The sequence below is a fragment of the Tachypleus tridentatus genome, unplaced genomic scaffold, assembly GCF_004210375.1.
Source record: "Tachypleus tridentatus isolate NWPU-2018 unplaced genomic scaffold, ASM421037v1 Hic_cluster_1, whole genome shotgun sequence".
Classification (NCBI taxonomy): domain Eukaryota; kingdom Metazoa; phylum Arthropoda; class Merostomata; order Xiphosura; family Limulidae; genus Tachypleus; species Tachypleus tridentatus.
Genome location: NW_027467777.1, coordinates 34,030,140 through 34,050,098, shown reverse-complemented (window position 1 = coordinate 34,050,098; position 19,959 = coordinate 34,030,140). Strand labels below are relative to the sequence as shown.

The following is a 19,959-nucleotide window of genomic DNA, read 5'->3' as shown; positions in this document are numbered from 1 at the left end:
TCTTATATCATAGTAGTATTCTTTACACACCCCATCACAATTAGCGGAGAAAATAATTATATATCTGTCTTCCCCCTGCCGCGAAACACAACTGTTTTACTTGTCTAGTTGTTTGACAGTCACTTCTTGTTTTCACCGATCTTACTAACAGTGACATCTGACGTCTTTTATTAATGACCTTTCTGACAGTCACACCTGAGTTTTCCTGTCATCATCGACCTGTCTGATAGTCACATCTGAGTTTTATCCTTGACCTATTTGACAGTTACACCTAAATTTTTCTGTCATCATCAGTTTGTCTGACAGTCACATCTAAGTTTTATCCTTGATCTATTTGACAGTTACACCTGAATTTTTCTGTCATTATCAATTTGTCTGACAGTCACATCTAAGTTTTATCTTTGATCTATTTGACAGTTACACCTGAATTTTTCTGTCATTATCAATTTGTCTGACAGTCACATCTAAGTTTTATCCTTGATCTATTTGACAGTTACACCTGAATTTTTCTGTCGTTATCAATTTGTCTGACAGTCACATCTAAGTTCTATCCTTGATCTATTTGACAGTTACACCTGAATTTTTCTGTCATTATCAATTTGTCTGACAGTCACATCTAAGTTTTATCTTTGACCTATCTGACAAGCACACATGAGTTTTCCTACTATCAATGGCCTGACTGACACTTACACCTGAGGTTTATCACTGGCCTGTCTGACAGTCACGTATGAGTTGCCTGTCATCAGTGACTTGTCCGATGCTTTTTAATAGGTAAACATATACCAAGTGTTTGAAGTGTCTGGAGTGTCTGTTTTTCGCAATTTGTGCCTTGACTTCCCAAATTTACCATCAGACCTCACGGAAGATGACCATGTCCAGTTTCTGGTAAGAAAATGAAGTACTCCACCAGTACAGATATGTACACTACTTAGGGTTAGACCCTAGATATGTACACCACTTAGAGATATACCCTAGATATGTACACTACTTAGGGTTAGACCCTAGATATGTACACTACTTGAGGAAAGACCCTAGATATGTACAATACTTAGGGTTAGACCCTAGATATGTACAATACTTAGGGACAGACCCTAGATATGTACACTACTTGGGGATAGACCCTAGATATCTACACTACTTAGAGTTAGACCCCAGATATGTACACTACTTAGAGTTAGACACTAGATATGTACAATACTTAGGGTTAGACCCTAGATATGTACAATACTTAGAGATAGACCCTATATATGTACACTACTTGTGGGTAGACCCTAGATATGTACACTACTTAGAGTTAGACCCCAGATATGTACACTACTTAGAGTTAGACCCTAGATATGTAAACTACTTAGGGAGAGACCCTAGATACGTACACAACTTAGGGATAGACCCTAGATATGTACACTACTTAGAGTTAGACCCTAGATATGTACAATACTTGGGGATAGACCCTAGATATGTACACTACTTAGAGTTAGACCCTAGATATGTAAACTACTTAGGGAGAGACCCTAGATACGTACACAACTTAGGGATAGACCCTAGATATGTACACTACTTAGGGTTAGACCCTATATATGTACACTACTTAGAGTTAAACCGTAGATATGTACACTACTCAGGGATAGACCCTAGATATGTACACTACTTAGAGTTAGACCCCAAATATGTACACTACTTAGGGATAGACCCTAGATACGTACACAACTTAGGGATAGACCCTAGATATGTACACTACTTAGAGTTAGACCCTAGATATGTACAATACTTTGGGATAGACCCTATATATGTACACTACTTAGAGTTAGACCCTAGATATGTACAATACTTAGGGATAGACCCTACATATGTACACTACTTAGGGATAGACCCTAGATATGTATAATAATTAGGGTTAGACCATAGATATGTACAATACTTAGGGATAGACCCTAGATATGTACACTACTTAGGGTTAGACCATAGATATGTACACTACTTAGAATTAGACCCTAGATATGTACAATACTTAGGGATAGACCCTAGATATGTACACTACTTGGGGATAGACCCTAGATATCTACACTACTTAGAGTTAGACCCCAGATATGTACACTACTTAGAGTTAGACCCTAGATATGTACACTACTTAGGCATAGACCCTAGATACGTACACTACTTGGGGATAGACCCTAGATATGCACACTACTTAGAGATAGACCCTAGATATGTACACTACCCAGGGATAGACCCTAGATATGTACACTACTTAGGGATAGATCCTAGATATGTACACTACTTAAGGATAGACCCTAGATATGTACACTACTTAGGGTTAGACCATAGATATGTACAATACTTAGGGATAGACCCTAGATATGTACACTACTTAGAATTAGACCCTAGATATGTACACTACTTTGAGTTAGACCCCAGATATGTACACTACTTAGGGATAGACCCTAGATACGTACACAACTTAGGGATAGACCCTAGATATGTACAATACTTAGGGTTAGACCCTAGATATCTACAATACTTAGGAATAGACCGTAAATATGTACACTACTTGGGGATAGACCCTAAATATGTACACTACTTAGAGATAGACCCTAGATATGTACACTACTTAGGGTTAGATCCTATATATGTACACTACTTAGAGTTAGACCGTAGATATGTACACTACTCAGGGATAGACTGTAGATGTGTACACCACTTAAGGATAGACCCTAGATGTGTACACTACTCAGGGATAGACTCTAGATATGTACACTACTTAGAGATAGGCCCTAGATATGTACACTACTTAGAGTTAGACCCTAGATATGTACACTACTTAGGGATAGACCCTAGATATGTACACAACTTAGGGATAAACCCTAGATATGTACACTACTTAGAGTTAGACCCTAGATATGTACAATACTTAGGGTTAGACCCTAGATATGTACACTACTTAGAGATAGGCCCTAGATATGTACACTACTTAGAGATAGGCCCTACATATGTACACTACTCAGGGATAGACCCTAGATATGTACACTACTTAGGGATAGATCCTATATATGTACACTACTTAAGGATAGACCCTAGATATGTACACTACTTAGGGTTAGACCATAGATATGTACAATACTTAGGGACAGACCCTAGATATGTACACTACTTAGGGTTAGACCATAGATATGGACACTACTTAGGGATAGACTTTAGATATGTACACTACTTAGAATTAGACCCTAGATATGTACACTACTTGGGGATAGACCCTAGATATGTACACACTTAGAGATAGACTCTAGATATGTACACTACTTTAGGGTTAGACCCTAGATATGTACACTACTTAGGGATAGACCCTAGATATGTACACAACTTAGGGATAAACCCTAGATATGTACACTACTTAGAGTTAGACCCTAGATATGTACAATACTTAGGGTTAGACCCTAGATATGTACACTACTTAGAGATAGGCCCTAGATATGTACACTACTTAGAGATAGGCCCTACATATGTACACTACTCAGGGATAGACCCTAGATATGTACACTACTTAGGGATAGATCCTATATATGTACACTACTTAAGGATAGACCCTAGATATGTACACTACTTAGGGTTAGACCATAGATATGTACAATACTTAGGGACAGACCCTAGATATGTACACTACTTAGGGTTAGACCATAGATATGGACACTACTTAGGGATAGACTTTAGATATGTACACTACTTAGAATTAGACCCTAGATATGTACACTACTTGGGGATAGACCCTAGATATGTACACTGCTTAGAGATAGACTCTAGATATGTACACTACTTGGGGTTAGACCCTAGATATGTACCTTACTTAGCGATAGAACCTAGATATGTACACTACTCAGGGATAGACCCTAGATATGTACACTGATTAGAGATAGACCCTAGATATGTACACTACTTAGGGTTAAACCCTAGATATGTACACTACTTAAGGATAGACCCTAGATATGTACACTGCTTAGAGATAGACCCTAGATATGTACACTACTTAGGGTTAGACCCTATATATGTACACTACTTAGAGTTAGACCCTAGATATGTACACTACTCAGGGATAGACTCTAGATATGTACACTACTTAAGGATAGATCCTAGATATGTACAATATTTAGGGATAGAGCCTAGATATGTACACTACTTAGAGTTAGACCCTAGATATGTACACTGCTTAGAGATAGACCCTAGATATGTACACTACTTAAGGATGGACCCTAGATATGTACACTACTCAGGGATAGACCCTAGATATGTACACTGCTTTGAGATAGATCCTAGATATGTACACTACTTAGGGTTATACCCTCGATATGTACACTACTTAAGAATAGACCCTAGATATGTACACTGCTTAGAGATAGACCCTAGATATGTACACTACTTAGGGTTAGACCCTAGATATGTACACTGCTTAGAGTTAGACCCTAGATATGTACACTACTTAGGTTAGACCCTAGATATGTACACTACTTAGCGATAGATCCTAGATATGTACACTACTCAGGATAGACCCTAGTTATGTACACTGATTAGAGATAGACCCTAGATATGTACACTACTTAGGGTTAGACCCTAGATATGTACACTACTTAAGGATAGACCTTAGATATGTACACTGCTTAGAGATAGACCCTAGATATGTACACTACTTAGGTTTAGACCCTATATATGTACACTACTTAGAGTTAGACCCTAGATATGTACACTACTCAGGGATAGACTCTAGATATGTACACTGCTTAAGGATAGATCCTAGATATGTACAATATTTAGGGATAGACCCTAGATATGTACACTACTTAGAGTTAGACCCTAGATATGTACACTGCTTAGAGATAGACCCTAGATATGTACACTACTTAAGGATAGACCCTAGATATGTACACTACTCAGGGATAGACCCTAGATATGTACACTGCTTAGAGATAGATCCTAGATATGTACACTACTTAGGGTTATACCCTCGATATGTACACTACTTAAGAATAGACCCTAGATATGTGCACTGCTTAGAGATAGACCCTAGATATGTACACTACTTAGGGTTAGACCCTAGATATGTACACTGCTTAGAGATAGACCCTAGATATGTACATTGCTCAGAGTTAGACCCTAGATATGTACACTACTTAGGGTTAGACCCTAGATATGTACACTACTTAGCGATAGATCCTAGATATGTACACTACTCAGGGATAGACCCTAGATATGTACACTGCTTAGAGATAGACCCTAGATATGTACACTACTTAGGGTTAGACCCTAGATATGTACACTACTTAGGGATAGACCCTAGATATGTACACTGCTCAGAGATAGACCCTAGATATGTACACTGCTCAGAGATAGACCCTAGATATGTACACTACTTAGAGTTAGACCCTAGATATGTACACTACTTAGGTTAGATTCTAGATATGTACACTACTTAGTAATAGACTCTAGATATGTACACTACTTAGGATAGACCCTAGATATGTACACTACTTAGGGTTAGACCCTATATATGTACACTACTTAGAGTTAGACCGTAGATATGTACACTACTCAGGGATAGACCCTTTATCTTATTAAATATATGGTTTTCTTGGTCTGAATTATCTGGTAACATTACTGCTTCGTACGATGCTGTAAGAGCATCTACTCTGGAGAAATATCTCCCGTATCTCTGTACAGCAATTCTTCTGGACCCTCCTTCTGGTATCCCTTGAGAATTAGAATGAACGTGTCTTGCTTCATTGGTTACCAAAGTACGTTTTGTAAGATGTTTATTAGACGGAGTGTGATTGGCTGATACTGTGTTTCTTTATCAGACCTTACTCTGAACGTTATCTATTAGTATGTGTTACAAACACAACTGGATCAAAAGACGTGCGATCCATATTACTGAATCGTCAAGAACAGTTGAACTATATTATTATGTCACGTCAGTTAGGCTTAAAACAAACACGCGATAAGTTTACGTGTAATATATCTGCTGTGGTACACAATACAGATATCTGTGACACCTATATATACTGTTGTTGCTACACAATACAGTAATTTATTAAATAATACTGTTGTTGCTACACAACACATTGTTGTTGCTATAGTACACACTGTTGTATAAAACGGTGTAGTTGCTACACGACACATTAATGTGTTAACTTAAGTATTGTTGATTGCGAAATGATTTATTTTTAACATTCTCGGTAAAACCGTATATTATGTTTGGTTTTTAACAATATTTTCTTGACTAAGCTTTGCACGAGAACATCACACGTTTTGTACAATAACTGGTCATTGTTACAATTTTCTATCCACTAAACGGTGAACAAGTCCTTCAAAACATATCCGATGTTGCACAATTACAAAATATGTCCAAGCGAAGTTTATTTCTGTTGTATAATAAATCACGTGTCTTCAGAATCATGAGACTTCTGGAAAGTCTGTCAAGGAATAGCCACCTTTCCTGACACTACGTTTCCAAGTTCTCGTCGTATTGAAGCGGTGGTTTCATCTTTATCTCAACTTTGTTTAATTGGAAAACCCATCTTCAAAATACGATCCACAACTCATTTATGAATAGCAGGTGAAGATTTCTTTGTCTTTTATCAAGTTCACGTTCAAAAGTTTTTGTGTTTTTTTTCAATGTAACAGAAAGTCTATAAGTTGTACGTTAGAAAGAACGTGGTAAGATAAGTTGTACGTTAGAAAGAACGTGGTAAGATAAGTTGTACGTTAGAAAGAACGTGGTAAGATAAGTTGTACGTTAGAAAGAACGTGGTAAGATAAGTTGTATGTTAGAAAGAACGTGGTAAGATAAGTTGTACGTTAGAAAGAACGTGGTAAGATAAGTTGTACGTATGTTAGAAAACGTGGTAAGATAAGTGGTAAGATAAGTTGTACGTTAGAAAGAACGTGGTAAGATAAGTTGTATGTTAGAAAGAACGTGGTAAGATAAGTTGTACGTTAGAAAGAACGTGGTAAGATAAGTTGTATGTTAGAAAGAACGTGGTAAGATAAGTTACATTTCTTACCAGACGTTAAAAACGTGGTATAAGTTGTCCATATGGTGCCTCACTTGCTGTAAACACATCTCCTTTGTTAAGCTATAAATATTTAAAGACTAAAAATATTAGCGTACCGTACGTAATAATGTAGTCTTAATAAGAACCAACCTCACTTATAACACATGCAGTTATTGTTGAACTATGAACGATAACTTTTGAGTAACTTAGCGAAACCCAACAAAAGGGTGAGTCACAACAATCGAAAACATGTTATCACCTTTGCTGTCTTCCTAAAACAATGAAAATTCCGTTCACTGTTTATAAGAATTAATTATATTCCATCAGGCGCGTGATTTAGAAATAACCTATAGGGGAGAGGTAACAAAACATGTTTAATTAACCTGAATGTGACGTATATCCCCCCACGCAGTGCTTCCCCTTATGATCCTGTTTAGGACTTCCATCACACGCGTCCGAGATAATCCATAATCTCTGAGCAAACAGTAAATCGGCCCAGCGTGGCAAAGTGGGTTAAGGCGTTCGACTCGTAATCTTAGGGTCGCGGGTTCGAATCCTGGTCGCGCCAATCATGCTCGCCCTTTCAGGCGTGGGGGCGTTATAGTGTGACGGTCAATCTCACTATTCGTTGGTAAAAGAGTAGCCCAAGAGTTGGCGGCGGGTGGTGATGACTAGCTGCCTTCCCTCTAGTCTTACACTGCTAAATTAGGGACGGCTAGCACAGATAGCCCTCGAGTAGCTTTGTGCGAAATTAAAAAAAAAACAACAAAAACAAACAACCAGTAAATATATGATGTTTATCTTTATCGATTTAGTTTAATATATTTCGAGAAGTGACACTCATAGCACAGAATCCTTTGAAATGACACTTGAAAATGATTAATATTAAGTGACTTCAGTATCTGTGAGATTCATTCTCGGTGCGGAGGCGTTCTTTCATATCATGCACAAAGGAAAGATGGGGTATGGAGAAGTGATGAGGTCGTCTGAAGACTATGGTTTGAGAATACATAAATATAATCTCCAACTCACCTTCGAGATTCGAGCAATCTTTCGCTAAATGAACTGGAACATTTCCCCGGAATATTTCAGCTTCGTCAACGACTATATGCAGTAAACATACACTTAATTTATTTATGATCGATTAACTTTATTTGTTCATGACTATATCCAGTAAAGATATGATGAAAAATTAGTGCATTATATTACATTTAAGTTTTAAACATGAGTTCCTTTTTAAACATATTGGACGACCAGGGCTCTGTTTTATGAGCCAGAGTCGTTATATCTCCCAGGTATGTTATTAACAAATGTTAACAAGTCTTACGGACTTTACAATGTATGTAAAACGAGTCGTTTAATTTCTTCGCAGGAATCTATTATTCTGATAAGATATCTTTATGAGTTTTTGTGTCATGATAGATATGAAATAATGAATATTAAATTACCTTTCGGTGTTAAAAACAATAGAAATAGAGCTAAACATATGCGTAAATAGAATGAACAACGCACATTACATAACTTCTACGTTATTAGGCGCTTTGGTCATTCTTGTACTCACCAAGTGACAGTAAAAGTTTACGTATCATGACCTTTAGTATAGTAAATGCATCCTTATGAAATCCGGCAAGGTTTTGGAGTACATTATATATTTTTGTACTCCAGGAACTATACTTTAATGTATGTAGTTTTACTAAAGATTTGTTTGAGACATTTAGAGTCAAAGTGGGACCCAAACTCTGACTTTCTTTAGTGTATGATGGATGTCGTGTTAACATTAAAAATACTTTGATTTTATTTTACTTTTCAAATTTTGTTTCCATTTGTTTGGAATGAATTTTATGCAAGAATAGACGACAACTAGCTCAGCTATCCGTCCTTAATTTAACAGTAAAAGACAGGGAACATAGCTAGTCATACCACCAACTCTTGAGATACTATCTAATATACTGGTATTGACCCTCATTATATAACGCCCCCACGGCTGAAACAGCAAGTATGTTTGGTGGGTCGGAGATTCGAACCCACGGCCCTCAGATTGTGAGTTAGACGTCCTATTCAGTTGACCATCCCTTCAATTTCCGTATTCTCTAGACTTTCCTAAATGAGTATCCAAAGTATCTCATTTCTCTTATTTTCTCTACCTGCTAAATATAAAAAATGTGAAACTACAAATAACATTTCGAACAATTAATTTCGATCTAACAGTGTTAACCAAAAGTAGATGTGACGTAACAGTTCTCTTTGTAGGCTTAGCTTAGATATTTCAGGCTAAAGACACCAGGCTATGCTGTTCAGTTCTGTTGAACTTTATCGATGAAACATGAAACAACTAGATTACTGACTGGTTCTCACTTCTGTCAGGCCTCGCATGGCCAGATGGTTAAGATACTCGACTCGTAATCTGAGGGGCGCGGGTTCGAATCCCAGTCACACCAAACATGCTCGCCCTTTTCAGCCGTCACATAATAACGTTATGTGACGGTCAATCCCACTATTCGTTGGTAAAATAGTAGCCCAAGGGTTGGCGGTGGGTAGTGATGACTAGCTACCTTCACAATAATCTATCACTGCAAAATTAGGGACGGTTAGCGCAGATAGCCCTCGTGTATCTTTGCGCTAAATTCAAAATAAACCACACCAATCACTGCTGTGAAAATTAGGGTATTGAAACCGTTTAGCAAATAATAATTAAAATCCAGTTAGATCAGTCACAAGTTCAGTTACAGTGTTATCACAATACGTTCAGTTACAGTGTTATCACACTATAGATTAAATATGTTTCTTAAAAACAAGCCAACATTAATAAAAGTCAGTAGTGAATACGACACAACAGAGGTGACAACCAGCCGGTGAACTGTACCATTTCCGAAAGTCGACGTTGACTTATTATAGTACTTTAATTATTCATCATAAGACGTATTTTTGGGTTTCGTGTTAACGTAAACGATTTTTTCTACAAAATCAATGAAAAATGTGAAGTAATAATTGTAGAGAGATTACTTAAGATTAACACTCAAATGCTGCTTGCACAGCGCGACTAAATTGATTTATATGTTATAAAACAATAATTGTTTTGCCTAGAAAATGCCAGAGGTCTCTAGTGATTTGTATCGGCTGGTCACGAACAAGCAACAGGTAAAGCAAACACTGGGAAATTTGTTCGTAGTGTTTGTTTTGTTAGAATTTCGCGCAAAGCTACACGAGGAATATCTGTGCGAGCCGTCCCTAATTTGGCAGTGTAAGACTAGAGGGAAGGCAGCTAGTCATCATCACCCACCGCCAACTCTTAGGCTACTCTTTTACCAACGAATAGTGGGATTGACCGTAACATCATAACGCCCTCACGGCTGAAAGCGCGAGCATATTTGGTGCGACAGGGATTCGAACCCGCGACAGTCGGATTACGAATCGAATGCCTTAACCCACCTGGCCATGCCGTGCTTGTTCGTAGTGAAACTCGGAGTAAGAAGACGTACTGACCATAACAGTGAACGTTTGTACTGAACTAAACTTTACTGACCATTGTAGATATTTTGTGTTATTTCTTATGACCATGCAAAACCTCGTTCTATTGGCTTAGTACTGTCGTAGCTGGTGATATACATTGCTACTCACCCAAGTGTCTTAAGAGTTGCCAACAGAAGTGACAAGTCCTTGTTTTAAATAACAATCAGGAATCGATGGCACAGTTCTTGTACACGTTCATAACCGCTGAATCTATAACCATTCAGAATCCTCAGTAAACACGTTCTTACTGACAATAGACCATCTAGTATGACTGTATTTGTCTTGAGACTACAAAAAACATCACACTCCATTCTTTTGGGGAGTGAATTAGTTATAAGAGTGACAGTTAAATTCCACTTTTGTATTAGATAAATGTAGCCCAAGTGTTGGCGGTGGGTGCTCTTGAGAAATTGTCAACAGGCTACGTGTGTTTCGCTCACAGCGGGTCTCGCAAACCGATACGTAAATAGTAACCCTTGAATAGCTTTGGGCGAACGAATGTCTAAAACCAAAATAAATTACATTCATCTTCATACCATGTAATTTAATCTTACCGTAAATACAATGATTACTCGCAACTACACTCCACGTTAAGTTCGATTTTCTGGACTAGACTTAAGTACTCAACGAAATTAATCTCGAAACACAAGTCATTTCTATTGTTGTAACCAATGAAACAGCAGCCCTTGGAAACTAATTTCTCCATTTTCGAAACGAAGCGAATGGGGTTTTTAATATATTCTTCGATAACTGCTACATGCAAGGCTTAGACCGGAAGATCAAGTGGTCACTGTGTTCGCGGCTATGTTGCTATAGCAACAAGTTTTATGAAACCATGCAGCCACGCCCTTCATAAGATTGTCATGTTTTGTTTGCACGTTTTGTTCAAATTTTCTTTTATTATAATTAATGTTTTGGCATTTAGCGGTTGTAGGTATTCAATTTAGTTTCCTTGTGAAACAGAGGTAAATTTACTGACTTACAAGCATAAAATTAGGGGTTCTGTCCCCCGGTGAACACAGCAGATAGTCCTGCTTGCCCTAAAGTAAATGAATTATTAACCATCTGTTATGTTAACTCATGCCCCATCATTCGAGAAATTTAAATAAAAAAATACTCAAGAAATATTACCTGGTCAATCTGTACATTTCTATCTATGTATGTGTGTAAATCTCTATCTCCATAAATTAACCACTTCAACTTTCTTTTAAAAAAAATCTAGCTTTTCAAAATGCCCTTTTATACAACATACAATAGGTAGAAATGACTTCTGCAAACCCTGTAACAAAGAGAAATGTCTTCTACAAACCCTGTGACAAAGAGAAATGCCCTTGTAAAAATCCTGTAACAAATAAATATGCCTTCTACATTCCTTGTTACAAAGAGAAATGCCTTTTACAAATCCTGTAACAAAGTAAAATGCCCTTTTACAAAATGGAAGAAGTTATGAAAAACAAGCTACTGACCACAAACAATGATATTTATATCGTATTATCCAGACTCGAAACCACAATTAATGACATTCGTATCCTAATATCCAGACTTGAAACCACACTCAATGATATTTATATCCTTACATTCAAACTCGAAACTACTTTTAATAATATTCGTATCCTAATATACAGACTCGAAACCATAATGAATGATATTTATATCCTAATATTCATGCTATAAACCACATTCAATGATATTTATATTATGATATTTATACTGCAAGCCACATTTAATTATATGTATACTAATATCCATAATATAAATCACATTCAATTATATTTATATTATAATATCCATAATATAAACCACAATTAATAATATTTATATCCTAATATCTATAATATAAACCACACTTAATAATATTTATATCCTAATATCTATAATATAAACCACACTTAATAATATTTATATCCTAATATCCATAATATAAACCACACTTAATAATATTTATATCCTAATGTCCATAATATAAACCACATTTAATAACATTTATATCCTAATATCCGGATTTTAAGCCACATTTAATAAAGTAATGATTTTCAGTAATCCTCTGATACACACACCTTAAGCCTCGTTTCTGAAGCTGACATCTTTGATTTAATATATATTTTAGAGGTCACTCGTGTCTACATTTATTATTATACGGTTGCTTGGGGTTCTAGTAAATAACTAAATATTTTCACGTGTTTACAACGTGGATATATTTTATTCTAGTCGTTACACATTTTTTGTAGTTTTGTTTACTTGCTACTCTATATTCTATTTTAATATTATTCTAATTTGTTACACGTTATTGTAGCATTGTTACCTGTAAAACTATCAGCAGTTGAATCGTTTTTGTGCAGTTCAATGTTTGGAGAAAGCGAAGTTTTAGCACCTAATGTCAACTCAGTTTGTTTTCTTGTTAAAATGTGTTTTTAAAAGAAATATTCAATATAAAAAAATGTTAAAAATAAACAAATGTATATTAAGATACGTTTTGATACTTATCGATAAATTATTTTAATTGAAATCGCTAAAATATTTATTTGTTTTATTAATTTGATTACTAAGCGAGAGACCCTCACGAAGGTTATGTAAATATAACTCATTTCTCAAATATGAGACTTGTATTCCCTGTAAAGGATACTTCACGGCTGAAGGTATTTCAGAGACAGTATTGTGTCCTTGACGAAAGTAAATGATTTGTACACAACCCAGGTGAATAGAAAGAAAAAATGTTGTTTTTTTGGTTTTATTTAATCAACACAGAAGCGATGACAAAGGCAACAGGCTAAACCTCGCTCCAAGTACTTGTAAAAACTTTTCACTACTTACGTGTATCGATTGAACGGAACGAGAAAAGAAACTCGACCAATCGTAGCCTTTCGTTCCTCGGTGTTGGAGTGGCTTTATCCTTAAGAGTGATAAACACGAGCGAGGTGGGGTCAGTTAGACCCTGGTTGTAGCAAGTAGAAATAGGCTAGCTGGTTCTACCATACTGGATGTGTTGTCATTTTATAAGTTTTTTTCTGAACCAGTTACTTGGTTCGTTGTGTATGAATTATTCAACCAGTTTATAATCCACTTGTAAATCAGTAAGTCAGCTACTTTTATTCGTTGTTTTCAATCAATCCTGTTTGGGTAGATTCTTTCTTGTTTTCATCTTACAGCATTCTGTTTGTCTACCAACTAAGTGTGACTCTATTACGTCACTGTTTAAAATCACGTGTGTGGTCTCCAATGTTTTACGAAGCGTAATTCAAAATTAAATTTCGGTCGTTCTATTAAAGGAATGAGTGAAATATTATCTGTCGTTCAAGGTAAGCGTTTTATTTATTTATTTTCGTTAATATCCAAGTCATCTAACTTACATAAAAATCCGCCAGGGAGAGTAACCTGACGTTTTATAACATAATTCGGCTACATGTTTTCACTAATTTAACGCACTTGTCACACTGTACCTAGAGGCTAATGTTCTCTTCTCTGAAATGTAACAAAATGTATTTTGCTGAGATTAAAACTCATCAGATAACGAACAACAGCTTGACCTCTCGTCCAGCTAATGACAAACAATGACTTTTTAACCTCCTAATTGTAGCAGACAGTTGTCTTAGCAGCACAGTTATGTTGGTCACGTAACTATTATATAGTTTCACTTATGTCTGTATGAAATATTTTATAGTTTTCAGTTAACACGTAGCTTGTGATGATTTCATAAACGGTATATAACATATCTACTTCCACTGGCCATAATTTAAGCTGTTTCGTCCATATATTGTGTTCCTTTCTTAGGTCTAAGACGGGAATTAAGCCCCCAAAACACTAAACTGTATCATTAAACTCGAAACTACACGACTGATTCACCATACGACGTCATGAAGTTCGTGACCGTGCGATACATGGTATTATATTGTATAAAGCTCCATGACCGTACAGTACGTCAGATGATAACAAACGTCAAAACTGTATTTCATAAGATATTTTTATGTATCATGTAGAACATTAAAGAAACTATTTACCTGTTATCGCATTCCGTGTAACACTGACCTAACATAACATTCCATGTATAATTAACTTGTCGCAACTGTTCGTGTAACGCTGTCATGTCGTGGCATCTCGTATAACACTGCTATGTTATAGCGTGGCATATCAGGATATTCCGTGTAATATGAATACATTAGGTGATTCGTGTAATATTAGTGTATCAGGATATTACTGTATCAGTTTATTACGACCTTACATCGGTTACATGTAAACAGTGCAGTTTATTACGACCTTACATTTGTAATGTGTATACAGTGCAGTTTATTACGACCTTACATCCGTTATGTGTATACAGTGTAGTTTATTACGACCTTACATCCGTTATGTGTATACAGTGCAGTTTATTACGACCTGACATCCGTTATGTGTATACAGTGTAATTTATTACGACCTTACATCCGTTATGTGTATACAGTGTAGTTTATTACGACCTTACATCCGTTATGTGTATACAGTGTAGTTTATTACGACCTTACATCTGTAATGTGTATACAGTGTAGTATATTACGACCTGACATCAATTATGTGTATACAGTGTAATTTATTACGACCTTACATCCGTTATGTGTATACAGTGTAATTTATTACGACCTTACATCCGTTATGTGTATACAGTGTAGTTTATTACGACCTTACATCCGTTATGTGTATACAGTGTAGTTTATTACGACCTTACATCCGTTATGTGTATACAGTGTAGTTTATTACGACCTTACATCTGTAATGTGTATACAGTGCAGTTTATCACAACCTTACATCCGTTATGTGTATACAGTGTAGTTTATTACGACCTTACATCTGTAATGTGTATACAGTGTAGTTTATTACGACCTTACATCCGTTATGTGTATACAGTGTAGTTTATTACGATCTTACATCCGTTATGTGTATACAGTGTAGTTTATTACGACCTTACATCTGTTATGTATATACAGTGTAGTTTATTACAACCTTACATCCGTTATGTGTATACAGTGTAATTTATTACAACCTTACATCCGTTATGTGTATACAGTGTAGTTTATTACGACCTTACATCCGTTATGTGTATACAGTGTAGTTTATTACGACCTTACATCCGTTATGTGTATACAGTGTAGTTTATTACTACCTTACATCCGTTATGTGTATACAGTGTAGTTTATTACGATCTTACATCCGTTATGTGTATACAGTGTAGTTTAATACAACCTTACATCTGTTATGTATATACAGTGTAGTTTATTACAACCTTACATCCGTTATGTGTATACAGTGTAGTTTATTACTACCTTACATCCGTTATGTGTATACAGTGTAGTTTATTACGACCTTACATCCGTTATGTATATACAGTGTAGTTTATTACAACCTTACATCCGTTATGTGTATACAGTGTAGTTTAATACAACCTTACATCTGTAATGTGTATACAGTGTAGTTTATTACGACCTTACATCTGTAATGTGTATACAGTGTAGTTTATTACAACCTTACATCCGTTATGTGTATACAGTGTAGTTTAATACAACCTTACATCTGTTATGTATATACAGTGTAGTTTATTACAACCTTACATCTGTTATGTATATACAGTGTAATTTATTACGACCTTACATCCGTTATGTGTATACAGTGTAGTTTATTACGACCTTACATCTGTTATGTATATACAGTGTAATTTATTACGACCTTACATCCGTTATGTGTATACAGTGTAGTTTATTACGACCTTACATCCGTTATGTGTATACAGTGCAGTTTATTACGACCTGACATCCGTTATGTGTATACAGTGTAGTTTATTACAACCTTACATCCGTTATGTGTATACAGTGTAGTTTAATACAACCTTACATCCGTTATGTGTATACAGTGTAGTTTAATACAACCTTACATCTGTTATGTATATACAGTGTAGTTTATTACGACCTTACATCCGTTATGTGTATACAGTGTAGTTTAATACAACCTTACATCCGTTATGTGTATACAGTGTAGTTTAATACAACCTTACATCCGTTATGTGTATACAGTGTAGTTTATTACGACCTTACATCCGTTATGTGTATACAGTGTAGTTTATTACAACCTTACATCCGTTATGTGTATACAGTGTAGTTTAATACAACCTTACATCCGTTATGTGTATACAGTGTAGTTTAATACAACCTTACATCTGTTATGTGTATACAGTGTAGTTTATTACGACCTTACATCCGTTATGTGTATACAGTGTAGTTTAATACAACCTTACATCTGTTATGTGTATACAGTGTAGTTTATTACGACCTTACATCCGTTATGTGTATACAGTGTAGTTTATTACGACCTTACATCCGTTATGTGTATACAGTGTAATTTATTACAACCTTACATCCGTTATGTGTATACAGTGTAGTTTATTACGACCTTACATCCGTTATGTGTATACAGTGTAGTTTATTACGACCTTACATCCGTTATGTGTATACAGTGTAGTTTAATACAACCTTACATCCGTTATGTGTATACAGTGTAGTTTATTACGACCTTACATCCGTTATGTGTATACAGTGTAGTTTAATACAACCTTACATCCGTTATGTGTATACAGTGTAGTTTATTACGACCTTACATCCGTTATGTGTATACAGTGTAGTTTAATACAACCTTACGTCTGTTATGTGTATACAGTGTAGTTTATTACAACCTTACATCTGTAATGTGTATACAGTGTAGTTTAATACAACCTTACATCCGTTATGTGTATACAGTGTAGTTTAATACAACCTTACATCTGTTATGTATATACAGTGTAGTTTATTACGACCTTACATCCGTTATGTGTATACAGTGTAGTTTATTACGACCTTACATCCGTTATGTGTATAGAGCAAACTGATGAAACCAATACATGATTTAACTGAATCTATTAACACAGTACATTTAAAAGACAGGACTTAATCATGAAACATGGCGTCGTGCCTGTAAATAACCGAACATTCCTGTTTCACTGGACTAAAAAAAAATTGACGATTCTTATCGTTAGAATGCGCTCTCACAAGCTCATAATGAGACAAAAACATCTAACAGAGAACTTCTGGTAGGTTCAACACATCAGGCAGTGTGCCACAGTGAGTAAACGGATAAATCTGATATATATCAGGAAATTAGATGAGTGATGTACCAGGTTTAAAGCTAATAGTTAAACCTAATATTTAAAACGACGTTGTGTCCTAAGTTAGACACATCTATAATTAACAAAAATTTCTTCGCACAATATAATTTTTAGAGAAAACATTGTAATATTCTAACAGATCTATTGGTACAAATGTGTAAACAAAACACTGTAATATTCTAACAGTATTCGTGGAACAAATGTGTAAACAAAACACTGTAATATTCTAGCACTTCTAATGGTACAAATGTGTTGGCAAAGCATTGTAATATTCTAACAGTTCTAGTGGTACAAACGCGTAAACAAAACATTGTAATATTCTAACAGATCTATTGGTACAAATGTGTAATAGTCTAAAAGTTCTCGTGTTATAAATGTGTTGACAAAGCATTGTTATATTCTAACGGTTCTATTGGTACAAACATGTAAACAAAACATTGTAATATTCTAACATTTCTAGTGGTAAAATGTGTAGAAAAAACACTGTAATATTTTAACAGTCTTAGTGGTACAAATGTGTTGTCAAATTACTGTAATATTCTAACAGTTCTTGTAGTAGAAATGTGTTGAGAAAACACTGTAATATTTTAACAGTTTTAGTGGTACAAATGTGTAATATTCTAACAGTTCTAGTGGTACAAATGTGTAGATAAAACACTGTAATATTCTAACAGTTCTAGTGGTACAAATGTGTAAACAAAACACTGTTATATTCTAACAGTCTTTGTGGTACAAATGTGTTGACAAAGGACTGTAATATTCTAACAGTTCTAGTGGTACAAAAGTGTAAACAAAACAATGTAATATTCTAACAGTTCTAGGGGTACAAATGTGTAGAAAAACACTGTAATATTCTAACAGTCTTTGTGGTACAAATGTGTTGACAAATTACTGTAATATTCTAACAGTTCTAGTGGTACAAAAGTGTAAACAAAACACTGTAATATTCTAACAGTCTTTGTGGTACAAATGTGTTGACAAATTACTGTAATATTTTAACAGTTCTAGTGGTACAAATGTGTAGACAAAACACTGTAATATTCTAACAGTCTTTGTGGTACAAATGTGTTGACAAATTACTGTAATATTTTAACAGTTCTAGTGGTACAAATGTGTAGATAAAACACTGTAATATTCTAACAGTTCTAGTGGTACAAATGTGTAAACAAAACACTTATATTCTAACAGTCTTTGTGGTACAAATGTGTTGACAAAGGACTGTAATATTCTAACAGTTCTAGTGGTACAAAAGTGTAAACAAAACAATGTAATATTCTAACAGTTCTAGTGGTACAAATGTGTAGAAAAACACTGTAATATTCTAACAGTCTTTGTAGTACAAATGTGTTGACAAATTACTGTAATATTTTAACAGTTCTAGTGATACAAATGTGTAGAAAAACACTGTAATATTCTAACAGTCTTTGTGGTACAAATGTGTTGACAAATTACTGTAATATTCTAACAGTTCTAGTAGTAGAAAAGTGTTGATAAAACACTGTAATATTTTAACAGTTCTAGTGGTACAAATGTGTAGACAAAACACTGTAATATTCTAACAGTTCTTGTGGTACAGATGTGTAGAATGCTAAATTATGACATTACTAATACTATGAAAAAAGCTATAATATTTTTTATCAGTTAAACAAAACTGAGTTGGTAGGAAAAACACCCAGTCTGTATCTAACTGTACATTCACATAATGAATGTCTGTATCTAACCGTATATCTAGGTAATGAATGCATCTTAGTTACAGATAGAGTCTATATATTGTAATTAATTAAGTGGACAGCTTTCTCGTGAATAATTCTTAACTGGCAGGGAGGGTACCTCCCATTATTGTGTTTTTACTGTAGGCTCGTGCTTCTAAGTAGGAAATATACTAACGCACTCATGTTTTCTGAAGACCTTTTATTTCTACAGGCTACAGTCTTGTGTCCGATCATTTTCCTTTTAAATAACTGATCCAGAGGAAACACGGTCTTTTACTGATTTGATTATTCTTTTGTTTTTTATTTTTGTGGGGGTCAGAGGAAACACGAGCAGCTCTGTTCCTCTGAGTATTAGTACGTACTGTTAGTTCTATATATTTCAAATTATAGTTTCTTAAAATATACGACACTAGGGAACACTTCAAGAACTATTTGTTTGTTTTGTTGAATTTCGCGCAAAGCTACTCGAGGGCTATCTGCACTAGCCGTCCCTAATTTTGCAGTTTAACACTAGAGGGAAGGCAGCTAGTCATCACCACAC

At 35.3% G+C, this 19,959-nt stretch overlaps 1 protein-coding gene across 1 annotated transcript in view; it reads left to right on the top strand.

Moving 5' to 3' along the window:
* Positions 1-13,483: 13,483 nt before the first annotated feature.
* Positions 13,484-19,959, top strand: part of LOC143241759 (uncharacterized) — a 132,175-nt gene continuing 125,699 nt past the window's right edge. The window contains exon 1 of the mRNA XM_076484981.1: positions 13,484-13,843. The gene's annotated coding sequence lies outside the window, so the exon portion shown is untranslated. The remainder of the gene's footprint in view (positions 13,844-19,959) is intronic.